Below are 8,017 nucleotides of genomic sequence, written 5' to 3'. Positions count from 1 at the left end.
CCCTTGTTATTCCACTAGAAGTTTACGTGCTAGTCTAAAGGTTACACTGAGTCACTGCTCTGCTCCTGGACTCAGAGCCTACAGCTAAATTTCTAGAACTTGTTTTGTGCTCAGTATTCAGTTAGGGCCCCATGCTCAGTCATGGCTGCTCCTCTCCACCCTGAATGTGTGACCTGGAACTGGATAATGGGTGACAGAATGGCTGGCTGGCACCCATTCCTGCTCCCAGCACCTGTTAAGGGGCCCCATGGGATCTCTTTCTGCCCTGGTGCTCTAATCAGCTCCTTTTCCATCCCTAGGCACTGGAACACTCCCAGTTCTGCTACTGCCACCATGCTACATGTCTGGCCAGCTCCTACCCCTGTGTCCACAGACCTCTATCTGTTTTTCTAAGCTGCCTTTGCCTGGAAAAATGAGTTGTTATAATCTTTTTCTTGTCTTTCCTGATCAGAATGCAGTGTGCTGTGTTTTCTAAGCTGTTGTGGAGAAGTTCTGGGAGAGCTAGGCAAAAATATTTCCTCTCATTCCACCATCTTGACTCCACCACAGAATAATGTTTTAAAACGATTAAAGGAAACAGTAAATTTCAATTACAGGTAAGTAAAAATAATAATACAATTTTTTCCTTATCCAAGTTCAGAGACCCCTTCAAATCTATTCACAGATCCATTCTGGGGTCTGTGGATCCCAAGTTAAGAAGCTGGGTTTAGAAGACAGGGAGGAATCTGGCCAGCAAGGTGGTGAGAGTGCATTCCAGGAATAGAAAACTAGTTTCTATCTCATGAAGAAACCTTTGTAAAGCTATCCTTCATATGGATCTCTACCAGCTTCTTATCAGCCTTAGCAAAAGCACTGAGGCGTAAGAGCAGTGTTTGTTCAGAGCAGTCCGATTTAGTTGAAGCACAAAGATTAGGTTGAAATAAAGCTGGAAAGTCAGGCTGTTGGCAAATTGTACAGACAAGGCCTTGAATGCCAGATATATGAGTGTGTACTTTATTCAGTAGGTCATAAAGAGGCTTGAAAGATTTTAAAATGCAAAATAAATAAACGTATGTCAAGTAGAAGGGACCCTTTAGCAAAAGCTTGGACTAGATATAGATATATCTACGTCTATATCCACACACTCATATGCATATAGCCTAAGCATTTGTATACATATTTTGAACACATATAGTATTAGCATTTTCAATACATATATATATATATATATATGTATATATATGCAGTATAAATAGGTCTACATAGCTCTATAGACATGTCTGTATATACATGCAGATGTCTTTTTTTCTACTCATCTCATCATGCTTTTCTCCATCCACACTTACTTCAAGGTCCATTCTAAGAAGTCTTCTCTGATCAGCAGGAAGTAGAGGAAGCTTGGTGCTATGGACAGAGTTCTGGACTTGGAGTTGGTGGTTAGAGAATGTCTGAGTTGGAAGGGTTCTCCATTGCCATCTAATTGACTCTATCTCTGAGCAAGAATCCCCACTGCATCACATTTGACAAATGGCCATTTAACCTTTGCCTGAAGACCTCTGGGAAAGAGCATGTTACCTCCTGAGGCAGTCTATTCCACTGTCAGGTGGCTTTAACTATTTATAACTTTTTCTTATCATCAAGCCTACATTTTCTTTTTTCTGTCTTCCTTCCATTGCCAACTGTTCTGCCTTCTAGGTTCAGTCAGTCAATAAGTTAAGTGCCTACTATGTGTCAGGCACTGTGGTAAGTGCTGAGGAGAGAAAGAAAAGCAAAAACAGTCCCTGCCCTCAAGGGGGTCACAGTCTAATAGGGGAGACAACATGCAAACAACTGCATACAAACAAGCCATAGACAAGATCAACTGGAGATAAGAAACAGAGGGAAGGTGCTAGAATCAAGGGGTATCAAAGAAAGGTTTTCCTGTAGAAGATTTATTCTGTCAAAAAAGTATAAGATTTTTCCCCCTGTCAAATAGAACAAATTCTATCCCTCTTACAACATGACAGCCTTTCAAATGCTTGAAAACAGTTTTGTTCCCAAGCTTTTTCTCCAGGCTAAGCATTCCTTCCAACAATCCTCATATGATACAGAATCCAGGCCCTTCACCATTTTTGTCAACTTTCTCTGAACGATTTCCAGCTTATCAATGTCTTTTTGAATGAAGCCTGATTGGGGTTTGACCCTCTGCTCTAGAGTCATGATCATGGAAGCTAGTGGGGGCGCTGCAGATACCTATAAGCTGCACAGCGTCCCACATCTTCTGGTGGTTTGGACCCTCACCTTTCCTGCTCTGCTGCATCTGTTTGTATGTCGATTCCCCCATTAATTCCGTGCTTGGATAGTCTGAGATATAGTCTTGGCTAAGGCTCCCTACAGATGCCCAATTTCTCCACCATGACCTCACTTTCCCCTGCCCCCTGACCCTCATGATCACTGTCCGGTTTCTTCTCTGGAAAGATGGTGGCTGTCCCTGGTGTGGTTGTTCTCAAGCTTCTTTCCCCAAGTTCCCTTAAGGTCAAGAACAAAACCAAAAAGGAATCTAGGAGAAGTCTGGGTAGTCTGCTTGCCTCCCCCATCTTGAAGTTTATTTCTTCAGACTAAGGTATGAACCTACATTTGTCCCTATTAAATGACACATTTCATCTCATTACACTCAGCCCAGTACACTCTTTTGCTCTCTCTTTCCTTCTCCCTCTCCACCCCTACCCTGCCCCCTCAACTTGTCAAGATCGTTTTGGAACCTGCCCCTTACTATAGCTAGCCTTTTTAGTTTTGTCATTTGAAAATCTGATAAACACGCCAAGTCAAGATGGCCTGGGTATAAATCCTACCTGGGACACTTCACAGAATCGTGATGGCCTAGTGAGGCTCCAGCTTTTAAAGCACAGGTAACAATTCTTGCTTGACTTCAACATGTGGTGCTTTGGGAAGCCTTCTTCTGACCATGAGTCATGGAGGGGCAGATACTAGGTGGTGATGACAGAGTTTTTTGTCTTGGGCTGGCTTCAGATGTGGAAGGCCAGATGTTGGTGATGGAACCGAGGTGGCATGCAAAAACCCCTCCATCAGCAACTCTCTTCCCTGGAGGTTTCTGAGTGGAGAATTGCTTGGGAGCTTCTGGGTTGGGGAGGGGCAGTGGTGGCCACCAGCTAGCTGCCTTATCTCCCATCCTGCCTGCCAGCTATCCCTAAGTGCCTCTTTCTGGTGTGTTATTTCTGATATTAGGTAAATGAATAAATAGGGATGGAATGGATATTTAACCTTGTGATCCTCAAAGGAGCTTATGGAGGTCCCCTCAGTAAATAAAGTTGGTGACAGAGCCCACCAGAGCCAGTAGCAACAGCTTAATCAGGTGAGACCAGCACTGGGGACCACCTTGCTTAACCCAGCCTCAAAGATGATGGATCCAACAGAGGATGCATGGTGTCCTTTAAGGAGCTAGTCTAGCAAGAAAGGGAATGACTCATCTGTTTGCTGTGCTATACCCAGAAGTGAACTCTTAGGGTCAGGCAGTACTCCTGAACCACAAAGTTCCCTAAACAGGTGTCCCACTAACTTTGTTAAAGCCCACTCTCCCTAGTGACTGAGTATGTGCAGAGAGGGGAAAGCACCCTTGCCTTAGCTTGGGAGATGGTGTTTGTAAAATCTATCTTTGCAATACCTTTAGTAAATATCCCTTTGTAAAAGCTAATTTACAACTAGGCAGCTAGGTGGCACAGTGGATAAAATTCTGGGCCTGAGGTCAGGAAGACTGATCTTCTTGAATTCAAATCCAGCTTCAGACACTTAGTAGCTGTGTAACACTGGGCAAGTCATTCTACCCTGTTTCCTCTACTGCAAAATGAGCTGGAGAAGGAAATGGCAAACCACTCCAGTATTTTTGCCAAGAAAACCCCTAAAGCGGCCACAAAGAGTCAGACATGACTGAAACAATGAACAAATTTACAACTGGCTAGTCAATACCAGATAGGTACCTCTAATCAATGACAGAGTCTTGAGGAGATAAGTCACCAACTACTATCTCGGGATGTTAGATCTGGAAGCTATATGGAGGATAGAAACAGTGTGAAGGATGTAGCATAATGGGAAGATTTGAGACAGTGAAGTCAATTAAGAGACTATTTCAACAGTTCAGGTAAGAGGTAATGACTGTGAATAGAGAAAGGGAGAGATTTGAGAGAGGATGTTTAGTTTGAATGGACAAGACCTGGCAAATAATTGGATATGGGATGGAACTGAGGATGGTTCCAAGGATACAAATCTAAAGAGACTTAAAAGGTACAGTAGTGAGCTTGATGAAAATATAGAAACTCAGAAAAGGGGTAGATTTTGGGGGAAAGATAGTGATTCTTTTTTCGATATGCTGAGTTTAAGATGCCTACTAGACATTTGCTGCCTTGTCTTGGGATGTTTCTTAATGGAGATTAAAGAAGGCTCGCTCATTTGAAGGATAACTTCTGGCTGGAATGATGTTTATGAGTATTTAAGGCTGAAAACTCCAAAGTCTCCAACTGTCCACGTCCTTATTGCCACATAGCTCAATATAGGAGAATGAGTACACTATCTAGAACGTGCCCCAGAGTCAAAAATAGCAAGGATTCCAGGTTGGTGTGATGTCTGTACCACCTCCACATTAAGATCTGATGATTCCAAGGACCTTGAAACCTGACAAGGGCAGATATAACTTACATCTAGGCTCCCACCATAAGTCGCAAAAATTATTGGCATCAGCTCTGATCTCAGTAACATCATTGACTAAACTTGTTTACTACGTATATGCTCTAATTTGGCCTGGAAGTCAATGTCTTGTTGCATTAAGATCATTGGATTTAGAAAAGAAAGGCTGTTAGAAACCCAAGTCCACAATTGATGGGGGAATAACTAAATAAGTTACATGTAATTGCTATCCTGTAAGAAAAGATGAATGTAATGGATTCAGAGAAGCTGGGGAAAACTTATTTGAACCGATGGCAGTCAGGTAAGCACTACAAGAAGCAACAACATAAACGGAATGAACAACAAAACATTTGAAACCAAATGCTGTGAAGCTATAATGATGAAGTTTGACCCCAAAGAAAATATGAGATTCCCTGCTTTCTTTGTTGCAGAGGTAGGGAGTTACGGGTGCGGAACACCACAGATAATATCAGATTTTTTCAATATGTTGGTTGATTTTGTTCTTTGGTATAAGGAATGGCTCTCTGTGAGAAGCAGGGATATACTGGAAAGTGCAGATATAAAAACAAAAGATATCAATAAAGAACACCTTAAAAAATACTCAACATATGGTCGTTTAGCCTGAGCTTGAAGACTGCCAATGAATGGGAATCCACTTGGGACGACCCACTCCACCTTTAGGTAGCTCTGATCTAAGGTTTTCCTGACATCAAGTACAAGTTTGGCCCTTTGCAACATTCATCTACTGTTCCTGCACTTCGGCCCTCTGGAGCTGAAAAGAATATAATCCTTCCTTGTGACAGCCCTTCAAATATCTGAACACATCTTTCCTGTTTCTCCTAATTCTTCTCTTTTCCAGGCTCAATGTCCCCAGTTCCTTCCATCAGTTCCCAAGATCTGCACTCTGAGCTCTTCACCATCCTCACTGTCCTCTTCTAGATGTCTTTAAGCTTATGAATGTCCTTCTGAAAATATGGTGCTCAGAACTGGATAGCCTAGATGAGATCTGAAAGAGGGATGATTTCTCTCCCTTATTCCCAGAAGCTATGACCCTCAGTGCAGCCCAAGATCCTATCAGGTTTCTGGCCGCTACATCATATTGCAGATTAGTGTTATCTCCCTCATCTTGTACCTGTGAAGTTATTTTTCTTTTGAACCTAAGTATAAGACTCTGCATTGCGGCAGCTAGGTGGCACAGTGAGTAGAGCACTGGCCCTGGAGTCAGGAGGATCTGAGTTCAAATACGGCCTCACACACTTGACACATTTACTAGCTGTCACCTTGGGCAAGTCACTTAACCCCAATTACCCTGCCTTCCCCCCTCCCCACCAAAAGACTCTGCACTGATGTCTACTGAAGTTCATTTTATTAGATTCAGCCTACTGCTTGTGTTGAAGATTTTTTGGATGCTGACTCTTTGTCATCTGGTGTGATTGTGATCCTTCCTGGCTTTTTGTGTCCTCTCAAAGACATGCCCATCTATGCGTCCATACCAGGCAATTTAAATATTCCTAACACTCATATTTGACGTCACTCCCTGGCTCAAACACCTTCATTGGCTCTCTCTTGCCTACCACCCCCCGGCCCCATCTCTCAACTACTTTTCCCAATTTATTTTGTATTACTCTCCAATTCACACTCTCTGTTCCAGCCAAACTGGCCTACTAGCTGTTCCCTAAACTCACCGTTAAGTTTCTTTACTTCCGTGACTTTGAACAAGTCATCCCCTATGGCTGGAATTTACTGCCTCCTCCCATTTGCGTATTCCAAGTCCAAGTTTCCTTCAAGGTTCAGCTAAGATGTTACAACATGAAACCTTTCTCTGAGACCCCTTGTTAGTTGTTGAGACTCTGTCCTCAAACTGTCTTGTACGTACCTTCTTACACTTAATGTTTGTGGAATTGTACTGTCTATCTTGCAAGCTTCTTTAAGACAGGGAAGGGTTCCTTTTTTCCTTTTGTATCTCTGGTCCTAGAACAGCTGCTTGTGCTTAGTATAACATTCAGCAAAGGTCTGAGCTGTTATGGGGGGAGGTAGAGGGATGGATTAAAAGTAGTGATGATGTTTGACGCCTGAGAGATTGGGAGGATGGTGGAACCAACTACAAAATCAGGACACTGGGTCAACTGAGGGGTAGGGTTTGAATAATATGGGCAATGAAAAGAAATTAAATTGAGAGGTAGTGGGACAAGATGGAAACACCACTGGAAGAGGAGTCGGATGACTCAGGCTTACAACCTGCTTGGCCACTTGAATACTGAGGGTAATCATATTTACACTATCAGGTTCACCAGGTTGTTATAAGGAAAAGTCCTTACCAACCATAAGGTGCTATATAAATGTGAGCCATCATTGCACTCTCTATGGCACTTCTGTTCAGAAACAAAGTTAATGCTGCTTTCAGATTCACATGGTATTCCTGCCCTGACTAGGAGTGTCTCAGGACTGCTGACAGTACAGCCAGGGCGCACAGATCACACACCTGGAGCTTGAAGGGACCTTGGAAATCATCTAGTCTGAGGCCCTCATTTTACAGATCAGTAAACTGAGGCTTGGAGAGGATTTGCTTAAGGAAGTGGTGAGAGCTGGGCTTTCTAATTCCAGATGTAAAAAGGTTTTCTATCACACAGTAAGGACTGAATTGGTCCTGTTATTGTTTTCTCATCAATCCTATTTACAATTAATTGCTTTTGTCCTGTAATTGCTTAAGTCATGGCTCATTATCTCTGCCTCTGGTTCAGAGATTCAGCTAGCCTGTCTAATCATTGACTAATCCTGCTAATTCTTGCCACAAGGAATTTAACTGCCTGGGGAAAAGTGTGATCGCAAGGGAGTCAGGCCTAGTATGTTTATACCACCAGGCTATCCCTCCAGGATGTCTGGTTTGCTGCCCCCATATCTAGCTTGCTACCTTGCATCTGGACTTGGACAATGAGCACTTCTTATTCTCATGAGAGAAAAAGGGGGTTGTTCATAACCGCCATTATCCGATTTCCAGTCCAGCATGTTGTTCCCTGTGCCTCAGCTCTGTAACTGATCATGGTGTCCTTAATCCCATGATGTCATCTAGCCTGTTGTGTATTCCCCAAAACCTATAAAAGGGGAGCTGTCCATCTGCTGGGGGTCTTTGGCATTAATGGAGACAAACCACTGACCCATTTATTGACATGCAGCATGCCCCTGCTAATAAAATTTTCTCGCTCAGGGATTTGCCTCAGTTTACCTTTTTGTTCAATTTTAATCAAGACAGCATTATCATCTCTAGCGGTTTTTCTTAGTTTTTGTCTAACTAAATCTTGACCACTGGAGTGCTGCCAGGAAAACACACCCACCCACACACATCCCTACACCCCCACACCAG

This window comes from Trichosurus vulpecula, chromosome 3 (assembly GCF_011100635.1).
Source record: "Trichosurus vulpecula isolate mTriVul1 chromosome 3, mTriVul1.pri, whole genome shotgun sequence".
Lineage (NCBI taxonomy): Eukaryota > Metazoa > Chordata > Mammalia > Diprotodontia > Phalangeridae > Trichosurus > Trichosurus vulpecula.
The sequence above is the reverse complement of the archived record's forward strand: the minus strand, read 5'-3'. Positions refer to the sequence as shown.